The sequence below is a fragment of the Peromyscus leucopus genome, chromosome 22 (assembly GCF_004664715.2).
Source record: "Peromyscus leucopus breed LL Stock chromosome 22, UCI_PerLeu_2.1, whole genome shotgun sequence".
NCBI classification, from domain to species: domain Eukaryota; kingdom Metazoa; phylum Chordata; class Mammalia; order Rodentia; family Cricetidae; genus Peromyscus; species Peromyscus leucopus.
The window spans coordinates 54,229,041-54,242,152 of NC_051081.1; positions in this window are offsets into that span (position 1 = coordinate 54,229,041).

Sequence of the window (13,112 nt, forward strand, 5' to 3'; positions counted from 1 at the left end):
TTTGGAGATTGCTTTAAGTAAACAAAGGCTCTATGTCTGATGGATTATTGTACAATTGCTAGATGTTATGATTATTAAGAATGAAAAGGTTTAGAACAACTTGAGAAGTACTTGTTATGAAGGAAAGAAAATTATAGTATTGGAAAGGCAGGATGGTCAAACCCCGGGGACAAAGTGCTTCACTGGAAAAAACGCACTTTATTCCCTCCTGGAGTAAGGAAAAGTGTGGTTAGGGTCCTCTCCCATCAGGCATCAAATCTCACTGGCATTTTCTAGAAATGGAAGAATTTTCCTAAAGTTCTGGCCTTCAGGGAACAGTGCCAGTTGCAAAGGCAATCCTGAGCAAGAGCAGCAGCTTGAGGGAGCAGGGAGGATCCCCATTCCTGATTTTAAAATACATAACACAGCCATAGTGACAAATGCTGAGATAAAAACAGACACACAGGTTAATGCCGTGAAGCAGAACAGAGAACTAATCCCACACAACTATAGCCACCAGACTTTTACAGGTTTTTAAATCATACAATGGAAAAAGACACGCTTTTTCATAGGTGGTCCCAGGAAACCTAGCTATCCACCTGTAGATGGCTGAAACTAGATCACTACCTCTCACTTGTAAAAAAAAAAAAATCAATTCAGAATGGATCAAAGCACATTAAAGTGATAACCTATTAAACGGGAGAGAGTCTTTGCTAGTTATTCACAAAGGATAGCTATAACACGAAGAAGGCAAAGACTTAAACATCAATATATAAAACCTTTCAGATGATAAATGGGCCAGTGATCTGAATGGACACATTTTAAATGAAGATCAAACAGGCAATGAACACATGAAAAAATGTTCTTCATCATTAGTTATCAGGGAGTACAAACCAAAAAAAACTGTACAATGAGGTTCCTTCTCAGACTATGCAAAGTGGCAACTGTCAAGTGAAGAAAAAATTCTAAACAAATGGTAGCAAGTTTATAAAGGAACAGAAAGCTTTATAAACTGATTCTGGAAATGTAAATTAGTTTGGTCATTGTGGAAATCACAATACAGGTGACCCAATTACAAATAGAACTACCATATGATCAACCGCTACCACTGTTAGGTTCATACCCCCAAAGGACCAAAGACAGCTTACCATCAGATATCTACATGCCCACACTACTCATGATAGCCAAGTTCTAGAATTAGGTGCCCAGCAGTGGATGGATAAAGAAACCAGTGTACATATACATAGTGGAGTTGTTTGTTTGTTGTTTGTTTTGTAATCAGCTACTGATAAGAATGACATGCTTATGTTGTTTGTTGGATATAACTGGAGACTACATTAATTGAAATAACCTAGGCACACAAAGACAAATACCACATTTTTTTTTGTCTTGTATGTGGAAAATGAGGAAGGAAAAAAGGCATGGAATTAAAAAATGCACCATTAAGAATGTGGAAGGAGAAAGTGGGAGGAGAGAAAGGATAAGAAACAAGAGAGTGGATATGGTCAAATGTTATGCACATGTACAGAGATGTCACAATGAAACACATTACTCTGCGGAAATAATATACACTAATAAAGTCATTAAAGTATAGATAGCAGTGGTAGATAACGAGGAGCAGACTTTGGCTAATGGCCACAGAACAACAGTTAAATAAAGGATGAACTCTGGCCATCCTTGTTTGTGTTGGGTGCCCTTAACACAGTGAATTACATACTGGACTGTGAAAGAGTAGACTGTAAGGTTTGTCAATAGAAAAAGTAAGCATGTGAGGAATACGAGTGGGTTCTCATCATGGTGTTGCTGTGATAAAACTCCATGACAAAAAGCAATTTAGAGGGGAAAAGATTTGTTTCAGCTCATAGTCCCAGGCTACAGCCCTTCACTGGAGAGAAGTCACAACATGAAGATCTTCAGAGAGATGGTCACACCACATCTGCAGTCAGGAGCAGAGTGAATGAATGCATGCCCCTTTGCTTGTGTTCAGCTTGACTTCTCCACTCTTACAGTGGACAGGATTCCCTGCCTAGAGAATAGCACCACCCACAGTAGGTTGGGTCTTCCCACATCAATTAACTTAATTAATGCAATTTCCCATAGACACACCTACAAGCCAACCCACAGTAGAAAATCCTTCACCGAGATTCTCTTCCCAGGTTATGACAAGGTCACAATTAAAGCTAACCATTCCATTGTGTCAGTTAGTCTGATTTAAACATTTTACAGTGTGTGCCTACAAGTATCAAAGTATCTTGTACATTAAACTTCCAAATCTCACTTGCCTCATTACAAACACAATAGCAGATACAACCACATTGGAGAAGACACAGTCTCTCATGGATAAAAGTACATGTCAGGAAAAGTACAGGAGAATGGATTTGCTATTTCATGTGTAAAGCTGAAAATATTATTATTTCTTGAGTATGCATGTGATCACAGTTATCTAAAGAAAATTTAAAGAGAAATCTGAGGAAAATTGTAAGACAAATTGCTAAATGGTCTTATTTTATTTTTTTGTTTTTTCGAGATATTTTTTCTAAATGGTCTTATTAATAAAAAACCTGGAGCCAGATACTGGGGTGAAAACTGAGAGATCAGAGGAACAGAAGAAGAAACAGCCAACCTCATCCTATCAATTCCTCAGCTTCCAAAGAGACCTACTTCCTGTATACCCATGCCTATATGCCTTTCTGTTCTGCCATCTCACTACCTCTCTCCACACAGCTACATCACTTCCTCTTCCTGTCCAGCTCTGTCACTTCCTGTCTGTCTGTACAGACCTCCAGATCTTTATGGTTAACTAGTGTTGGAATTTAAGATGTGTGCCACCATGCCTGGCTCTGTTCCCGGTGTGGCTTTGAACTCACAAAGATCTGGACAGTTCTCTGCCTCCCAAATGCTAGGATTAAAGGCATATGCTACCACTGCCTGACTTCTATGTTTACCATAGTGGCTGGCTTTTTCCTCTGATCCTCAGATAAGCTTTATTGGGGTGTACAAAGAAAGTATCACCACAGAAAGTGGTTTAAAAATTATCTTCAAACAAAGGGTAGAATAGTCTCAGACAATTGAATGACACACATTGAAAACATATAAGTTAGGAATTCTTCATAAAATAATGCTACACACAAAAAAAGAGCATGATACAAACTGTTTTACGTGATCCAGATTATATGATTTATTTTATTATGGGGAGAGGGGGGAAAAACTAGATGTAACTGTACCAAAATGTTAGCTATGGTTTTTAAACAACAACAACAACAAATATGAAATGATCACCTCTGACTTTGTTCCTTGTGTCGTTTCTACTCTATAATTCCTATTCTTTATTTTATGATAAGGATATTGAACTTATTTTATAATGACAAAATATAAGCCTACTAAAATATATTGGTTTTTTGTATTTACTGGATTAACATATGCTTCTGAGCCTCACAGTATTTAACCTTGGTTTTCCTTTCTTGCCTTTGTGGTCCCATGTTGCCTGTGAGAGTCCAGACCCCGGCTCTGGGAACATTGCCCAGCCAGCTACAGATTGTGATCTGTGTCAATAAATGTGGTGATTAGGTGGCTTCCTGATTTTATTACCTGCTGCTCAGACCTGAGCTTATTTCCCACAGGGGGTTACCATGGATAAGGGACATTGGCTCTCTTGTTCCAAGACTGCCTTGGACTGCCCCACAGGGGCCTCGAGGGTCCTTTGCAGCACACACCCCCATGCCTCATCTGCCTCTGGGCTGCCTCCCCATTTCATTTGAGGCTAGTCTGGACAGGCCATCAGGCTCCAGGGAGGGGGATAAGGAGACAGCGTGTTCTAACCAGTGATCTTTGTGGGGTGACAGGAGACTTCCCATTTCTCCTGCTGCTGAGAGGCGCTCTGCCCAGGGAGACACACCTTGTTGTGTATCGTGACTCCAAGGAATTGTGAAAAGAGTTGTGTTTATTTTAAACAGCTATTGTGGCAGCAAACACCATTGTCTATTTTTGTGACTGTAACACACACACACACACACACACACACACACACACACACACACACACACATACTCATGCACATCCGTAGAAATCCATCCAAAAAATTTAAATATGATCCATCAAGGGTTTGAAGGAAGCACAGATTGGAGAGCTTTCATCCAAAGACGTCCTTTCAGCTAGCCAATAGGAATAATTTCTAAGATCCATTATATAGCATGGAGCCCACACTGAGTTAGTGAAAAATTTCTAAAAGACTCTAGATTTATATTAGAAATACACAAAATGATAAGTATGTGAGGTTATTTGTATGTTTATGAGCTTAATTTGACTGTTGTTCTATGTGGCATACATGTATAAAAACATCATTGTACACCATAAATTTTTTTTTTAAAAAAATGTAACTACACAACTAAGAAATAAGTAAGACAATTGAATTCTTTTTCAGAAAACACAGCAAAGCCGTGGTACAGGCACACTGTTCCTGAATGCATAAGGCTTTAGCCACAAACATGTTTAATTCCAGAAATAACATTCCTTTGTGGTTAGGGGCAGAAGGAGCAGAGGGAAACAAACCCACAGACCCACAGACAATCCTGCAATATTCTTAAAACCTCTTTAGAAGAGCAGGAACTCAAGGATAAAAAGAGGATAAAAAACCCTGTCAGGCTGAGAGATTGTCTCATTTTCAGCATGCTTAATGGACCACTCAGGTGCTGTTTGAAAGATATCAGTGCAACGGAGCACGTGACCAGAGGAGGCACTGGCCTCTTTCTGCCGTCTGAGAGCCAGCATCTTCCACTGCCAACCATTATTGTTGGCTCTCCCAGCCATGGAGCATTCCGAGTCTCTTTCAACTGTATGTCGTATTAAATACGCATAGCATCCATAAGCCCTTGGCCCACTGCGACAGGGGAATGCCTGGAAGAAACAAAGGGGACAATATTAGAACTCTTTCTAAATAGTAAAACTATTAATTTAACGTATTCCGTGGGGAATAATCAATAAAGCAGAATGTATCAAAAAAAAAAAATTGCAAGCCATAAAGGAACCGAGTGCCCCTCCATGGTCTGCAGAGATGAGCGGAATTCTTCTGCAGAGGGTCCCCTTTGTGGTTCCTGTGTCACATTTAAAGCTGCCGAAGCTGGCGGACGATGTGCGCCAGCTTCCTAACTGTATCGATTTTTTTTTATTCTTTCTGAATTGAATGTGAATTATAATAAAGCCTGACCTTCATGTGAAGCCAGCCACCAAAAGCTTCCTTTGTTGGAGCATGCTGTCACTGGGCTCCTTTGCCAGAAGCTCCGGTGTGAGGGAGGTGTTTAAAAAGCCCAACATCTTCTGTTAGCAATTCAGAAGGATCTTTCATTTTTCTCTCTTTAAATATGAACTCCGTATAACGTCTGTCAAAAGGGAAGAAAAGCCCAGTGGGTACCTGAGCTATCCCGGGTTTCCTGGTGGCGAATATGAATGCGCATGCGTAAGTGTTCCTCTCTGCTGGCTGGCCTAGGGGGAAGGTAAGGATAGAGAGGGAAGGACGGGCTAAGGGGTGGGACTAGGGGTAGAGAGGGTAGGAAGGACTAAGTGGTGGGAAGGGAGAGGATGGCAGAGTAAAACAGAACCTTGTTCTGATCACTTCTAGGCCAGAACTACGGTATTTATAATTTATTTGTTGTTTTCTCTCTGCTTCTGTCCCTGTCTTTCTGGCATATGAAGATCGATTGGACACTGGTTTGGAGATGAAGCCCCCATGTAGACTGAAAAGAGAGAGGAGAGAAGGGCGGTGCGGGGGTGGTGGTGGTGGGGGACAGGGCGGGACAGGAGAGAGGGAGAGAAGTTCTGAACGTTGAGGCCAGGAAAGCAGAGAAGGCTGATGTTTAAGCTGGCTCCTTGCAGAATGCCACACCTGTTCCAGCACAAGCACCGTGCTGGTTTGATCAGGTCTCAAGAAGTCAGACCTGAGTGTTAGAAACATCTTCCTGGTTTTATGAACCCCGCAGTTTTGATTCAAAGTTTTCAGGAAAACCCGTCTTATACGTAAAATCCAAAGCAAAATCGCTCTGAGAGCAGTTTAGCCGGGCGCCCAGATAGAAGGCATCTGAAGCCAGCAGCCTCGGTGTGACCGGGGACCTCTGTACTCTCAGGTCTGCAGAAGTTCGTGAGGGGTTCACATCAGAAAACGGACCAGTAAGGCCAGGTGCATTGGCTCGTGGCTATAATCCCAGGGCTTGGAGGGATGAGTCCGAAGAACGGCTGTAAGTGCCAGGCCAGACAGGGATAAAGAACAAGACTAGATCCAAACACCACCACAACAAAATGGGCCAATAATGGTTCAGATGAAAGGAATGAGTGCGGACGGAGCATTGAGAGGAGGGCATTCTCCAAGCCCACACCTGGTCAGGTCTGGCTGTGATTAGTTTCACTGCTAAGAAAAAAAAAAAATCCCAAACTGGGTGAATCCTTTTGAGCTCAGAAGGAACATGAAGGAGCTCCTGGATGAGAGGGTGGTCTAAGCTGAAGAAGTGGGCAGCCGCACATACATGAGAGTGCTCTGCATGACAGTGCTTTGCTGGGCCACTGGCCACACGCACAGTGACAGCTCTATGATGTCATTGCCCCCAATGACTCAGTAGACACCTTGACGTGTGTAATGGCCGTCTTTGCATGCTCATGCATGATGAAATCATCTGGTGGAGCATTTGGCCTGACACATCCACCCTGGTATTAACATGCATGGTTACCTTTACCTACGATGTTCAATTAAACTTTATAACCTGACAAATAATAAGGCGGGCAAATGTATAATTAGTCAGCTAATTTAAAAATTAATGAACATTTAAAAACAAGGCACACAAATGAGCCTATATCAGTTACTTCTCCTGTTGCTGTAATAAAATACCCTGACAAAAGCAATTTAAGGGAGAAGGGGCTTGAATCTGCTCACAGTTCAAGGCGGGAAATGATTGGCCATAATGAGAAAGTCAAGGCACCAGCCCACAAGGCACTTGAGGCAGCTGGTCACCTCGCTTCTTCAGTCAGGAGGTAAAGAGCAATGGAGCCTGCACTCAGCTTACTTTCTCTTTTTCCTATCGTCTAGGATCCCAACCTAGAGAATGGTGCTGCTCACATCAGTATCCTAGAGGCCATCTCCCAAGTGATTTAACCATCACAGAGTGGACCTAGGTTTTTTTTTCTTTCAAAAATAGTTTTCAAACCATTAGTGATTTTTCTAAGAAAAAATTTTCTAATAAATTTTGCTTTCACAGATACAGAGAATAGTTCATACACATAGTCTAAATGTTCCAGGTCCCAAGAACTAATTCTCTCTCCCCCTCCCTCTCTCTCTCTCCTTCTTGATTTAGTTTGTGGTTACGTGATCTGCAATTCTAGCTGCAGGACTTATGAGTAACAGCTGAAGACAAGGGAGTAAGAAGAGTCCCAGGAGCTTTGGAAACTGCCTAAGGTTAACCATTTGAAAAGAGAAGTTGAATTTAAGTCTTCTGTTTCCTGAGCACATCAAGTCCTTCACCCTCCTCTCTCCTTCTCCTTTCGCATTCTCCTGCACTTTGTGCAGTTCTTATTCACGGCTTGCACCCTCTCTAAACTAATAAGCTGAAAGCCTGAGAGTAACTGGGGGCAGTACAACAGACTGCTCAGGGGAAGGGAATCCTGAACTGGGACTATGGTATAACATACATTTTGTTTTTATAATTTAAGGTGCATCCTGAAAAGCCCGGGTTTTAGAATGGCCTGTAAGATGGAACATACCTCTTTGGTTCTACCTGATACATTCATCAATATCATAGTATTAATAGTAAAACATTGCCGCTGTGGGGACAAACCAACACATTGAAACATTAGAATCCACACCTTTCTGTCACAGAATGCTGTTATCTTCCAAGATGTGGAGAGAGACTCTGTCATCTCCTCCTCCATCAGGAGTAATCTTTTTATGAGTCCAACACTAGTTGCCCAACCCACTCCTGTCTCATGAAGCTGCTGGATGGTCATGCTATGGTTTTCTGATGTGCTTCCAGTTTCTGGCCGGCCAACAGCAAGAAAGACAACTAGCTGGCAACAGGCCACATCATAGTCCTGCCTTTGTTTACCTGTGGTTTTATAGAAAAAAAAAAACATGTTGGGACAGAACAAAAAAAATCCTGGATGACCTATTGAATATCAATATAATATCTGAACATATGTGTTTCATGTTATGTTTCTGATCAAGATGGAGTACCAGGGATGAGAGTCATTGTCTATATAGAATAGCAGATGCATGGCAGTCCATGCTTGCAAGGTGTGTACACTAGCTGATTACACTATTGTCTCTGAGAGATAGAGACAAGCTTAATGGGCTTTAGAGTACTAGCCTACTGCCTTGGGTATCCTTAAAGGCAAGGATGATGTGGAGAACCTAGTTGGAAGGCGTCAGGGTCTCCCTCTCACAGGCAGGAGTCTGGAGAGTCCTGTTCCCAGGGAGAAGTTTTAGACAGAAGACAGCTGCATAGATAAGGACTCCCGACAGACTATGGGAGGTCCCCTTTCATGGTGAGCTACTCACAGACCAACAGTGCACACGAGGTCAGGGAGTGGAGCACAGGGGATGTGACATTGAGAGAGCCAGGAAGGGGTCTTCTCCTACCTGTCAACCAGGAGTCTAAGGATCCACTCCAAACTTGGCCAAGTCCACACAAGTTCTTGCTGCTTTAGTGGAAAATAATTGCTGCAATAACCACAATGTTGTTATAAATGATAAAATGCAAACTCTCCAAACAGTTGGAATTTTAAAGGGTAAGGAGCCACCATTTGGACCACACCAGATCTAAGTCTTATAAAGCAGGTCAACACAGAAAAATATTTTCACTCTGTGTATTTGTGTCCTTGTTAGTTTATCATAATGTTATTTACTGTTCATTTTCAAATTTGTGGAGAAATATTGACCTCCAGATCAACGGAAAAGAACAGGGAACACAGAAATCAATGTCCGTGTACACAACTTATTTTTGACAAGGTGGGGAAGTCAATGTAATGGAGAGTGGGCTGCCTTTCAACAAGAAGGGCCAAGGAGGTGGGCATGTACTCATGTGATCTGTCCATAAATACCAGTGAACTCAAAATAGATTATAGTTTTAAAGGTGTGCCCTAGTGCTGAAATGATTCTTGAAGAAAACATGAACTTTGTGGAACAAAGGCTTCATAGACATGATGTAAAAAGGATGGAATGTAAGACACTCTCACAGGCAGGTGATCTGGAAGCCCTTCCCTAAAACTCTTTCCTTGTGATTCTGAATTGTGCCCAGTGGACTACACAAGTAGCCACTACAGGGGTATTTTCAGTGCTCATCTTTACATTATTGAACATCGATATTCTATCTTTAGAAAAGTTTCTGTTTGTGTAAGAAAAGAATAATAGAAATTGACTTTAAATGGTGATGAGAGAGGTGCTTCCCCCATATTTGAGACAATATAAAGCCAGAATATATTTATGTTAAAATATATCTAGATTGGAAAATCAATTACATGTTTGAAAACTGAAAAAGAAAACTTTCACTCTGAAAGACATGGTCCAAATAATAAGACAGAAGTAAAATGAAATAAAAATATTGCAAACACAACTGATCTAATGTTACTTGTAATACACAAGGGACACTCAAAATTCAACAATGAGATAAACAATAGAAAAAAAAGACTTATTCAAACATTTACCTAAAGAAAGTGTAGAGATGACAAGTAGGTGTGATGAAAAACACTAACATCAGACAAAAGACAAATTATGCTGAAAATTTCTAATTTTAGGAAACAATCATGTATTTGTTTCATTTTTAGTTTCTCACAATAGTAGTTAGTGTATATTGTCAAATTCATTGAAAACTATGTTAAAATTTAGCCCAAAAATACCTTACAGTGTTTGTAATAATATATTTTGGTTAGCACTTCTATATCAAAGTTATACAAATTGTGAATCTCGGAGTAATGTTGACAAAGTGCTGGCTCTTCAAGCTTGAACTTCATATCTCTTGTGTACATCATGAGAAACCCAACCACACAACTTTAAGGTATTTTTATGTCATGTCTCCTCCACAAATTTACTGAAGTGTATTTGGATTTAAAGTATGCAGTTTGGAAAGCCTTTGCTCCATGTATATGTCTGTAAGTCAACCAGCGCCATCAAGATACTGAACTTAGAACACAGAGGCTCAGCTGTAGGGCATCTGGTTAGCAGGCAGGAGGATCTGGGTTTGACCCAAAGTACTACGACAAATAACAATAAAATATGACATTGAACTTCCTCAAATACAATCGACATTTCCCAAGTCCAAGTCCATGCTCAGGAAGCCACTGTATCTTTTTTTTCTCTCTAGTGATAATTTAAAAAGGCAGAGGGCTGGAGAGATGGCTCAATGAGCAAAAGTGGGAGGATTAGATTTTGAGTCCTCAGTGCTCATGTAAATGTCAAATGGACATGGCAGTCCCCTGCAATCCCATGATCTGGAGTCAGAGAGTTTGGATGTCTAGAGTAAGCTGGCTAGGTGGATTAATCAAATAGGTGAGTTTCAGGGGCAAGTGACACACTCTATCTCAATAAATAAGGTGGAAAAATTATCAAGAACACATCCAGTGTCGACCTCAAAACACACACGTAGCCATGTGCCTGTCTACACATATGTGAACATATATATATAAACATAACACACAAAACCCATACATACACATGTTACAGAATAGAAAATCAGATAATAGTGTGTTTTGATTTAGTTCTATGATGAATCATTAATTTATTTTAAGTGGTATTAAACACATTGTGCAGAGTGCTTCCTACAACAATGATACGTTATTGTCTAACTGTGCACATCTCTCTTCTTTCAGTGTTTGGTTATGCAGACAAAGCTGTGTGCACATTTGTGTATAGTCTGTATGGAGACAGATGTTTTCAATTCTTCTGGAGAGTGACTTGGTTATACATCAGGAGTCATGTTTAACATTATGAAAGTTGAGAAAACTCTTGTCCTAACTGAATATTGATGCTTTCAGACCATAATTTTAAAAAAAGATGTCAATTTTTAGTAGAACTGAAATACAACATGTCAATTCAGTAGAATGATATTCCTTATAGATAATCCATAATTCAGAAGATCTCACAGTAATTGGGTCTTCCTAGATGCCCTAATGTTTCATTACAGTGAAGATGTATATCTTATTGTATTCATCCCTTTTTATGAATATGTGTTCTTAGCTCTGAAATAGCCGTCATTAAAATAATGATCTGTTTTTCATTGCATATTCCTTTGTTTCACTCAAGTGATATCTTCGGTATTCTGACTAGATCTAATTTGGCTCTTCCCATTTAGTTCCAAAGTCATTTATTCTTAGGTTTTTGTTTTCTTTCATGTCAGCACTTTCTGCTTTTGATCCTAATGTCTGCATGTCTGCCTTCCCATTTTCTAATTCTCTTTGCAGCTGAGTCTAATTTTCTATGTTTACACTTCCCATTAAATAGATAATGCTGATTTTCAAATGCGTTATTTTCAGATTCTACTTGCTCCCCCTCTTGGGAAAAGGTTGCAGTGAGATGTGATAGTTTCTTAAGTTGTCATCACTTTTAAAAATCTATTTTCTAGAAGAAGTTAGATGCAGTTGTTCTGGATACAATGGTTCTTATATTTGCTTTTCTTAATCTAAATGTACTGTCTGCCCTTTCAATGATCCTTTCTTTCTGCATAGACATTTTCAACTGTGAGTTCATGTTCTTTAAAGTCTTGTCTGTGTCCTGTGTTTTTGGAGAGATGAGTTTGCTCTGTCAGGTGATGTGTTCCTTACTTCTCTCATCGCTGTGACACAGTACCAGAGAGGAGCGAACAATGGAAGGCAGAGTTGATTTCAGCTCACAGCTTGAGAGTGCAATCCACCATGGCAGGGGAAAACATGACACTTGAAGCAGTTGGCCTCCTTGCATCAAGAATAAGGGAGAGAATGATGACCACCCCGTGGAAGTGTTGCAGCTCTAAAGGGAAAAGTATCCTGGAATTCAGGGGCCAAGAAATACCACAAAATCACACCACACAACAAACCTCACACACAGAGAGATTTATTGGGAGGGAAAATCTCAGGAGGGGGGCTGCCTTGGTTCAGGAGAGAAGCAGCAGAGAACTGAGCAGAAGACAAGGCTTATATAGGGTTTCTTGGGGGTGGAGCTTTCCAGGGTCGGGATTGGTGAGTTTTCAAGTGCAGAGCTTGGCCGACTGCATCTGGAGAGGATGGGTCCTGTTGTTAGAGAGTTCTGTGGGTGGAGTCTGGCAGCTGGAGGTCTTCAGGTGTGGGGCCTGGCCACTCCATGCCTGAAGGGGCTTATACCCATGCCCATCTTACTGTCTTTTTGTGCAGTTCAGGATCTCATCACATGGAATGATACTGCCCAAATTTGGATGCGTTTTCCTACCTCACTATCATAATCTAGACCATCCCTTACAGGCACGCCCAGATGCTTGTCTTCTGGATGATTTTAGATTTGTCAAGTTGACAATGAACGTTAACTTTCCCAGGTGATGCAAGACCCCCCATCTCACTCCATTCCACCTCTCCTTCATCAGAAAGTACAGGAACAACAACAGAAAGCTCCACGGCTTTTGTCAGAATGTGGGTCATGCAAAGCTTCTGTGTCCATCCATATTGTGCTCTGTCCTTTCCATTTGTAGCTAGCATGGTCATGAGTAATGTGCACATATCAGCATTTTTATGTACAAGCATCTCTATGACCATATAATCCATTATGTAACTGGAGAAGAAAATCCACGTTGATTAAGTCACTAAGTATTGGAAAAGCCCCTTTTGTGGGTTACCCCAGATGCCATTTTCCCTTCTGATTTCCAGATTCTTCAATATTAAGTGTTGAACAAGCTTTTTTTTTTTTTGGGGGGGGGTCTCCCTTCTTCTGAATTTCACAGTGTTCTAAGAGAAAGAGCCTTACTTAATATACTTGTATGTACATTTATATAGCATTTATAATTCCCGTGTTAGTTGCCTTGGCCACAGTCAATACTTACAAAAACCCTCTTGTGGTTTAGCAAAATTCCTTGATTTATATATAGTTTCCCCACAAAGTCTCATGTGTTGGAAGCCTGGTCCCCAGTGTGGCCATATTGAAGTAGTAGTCCTAACAGAAG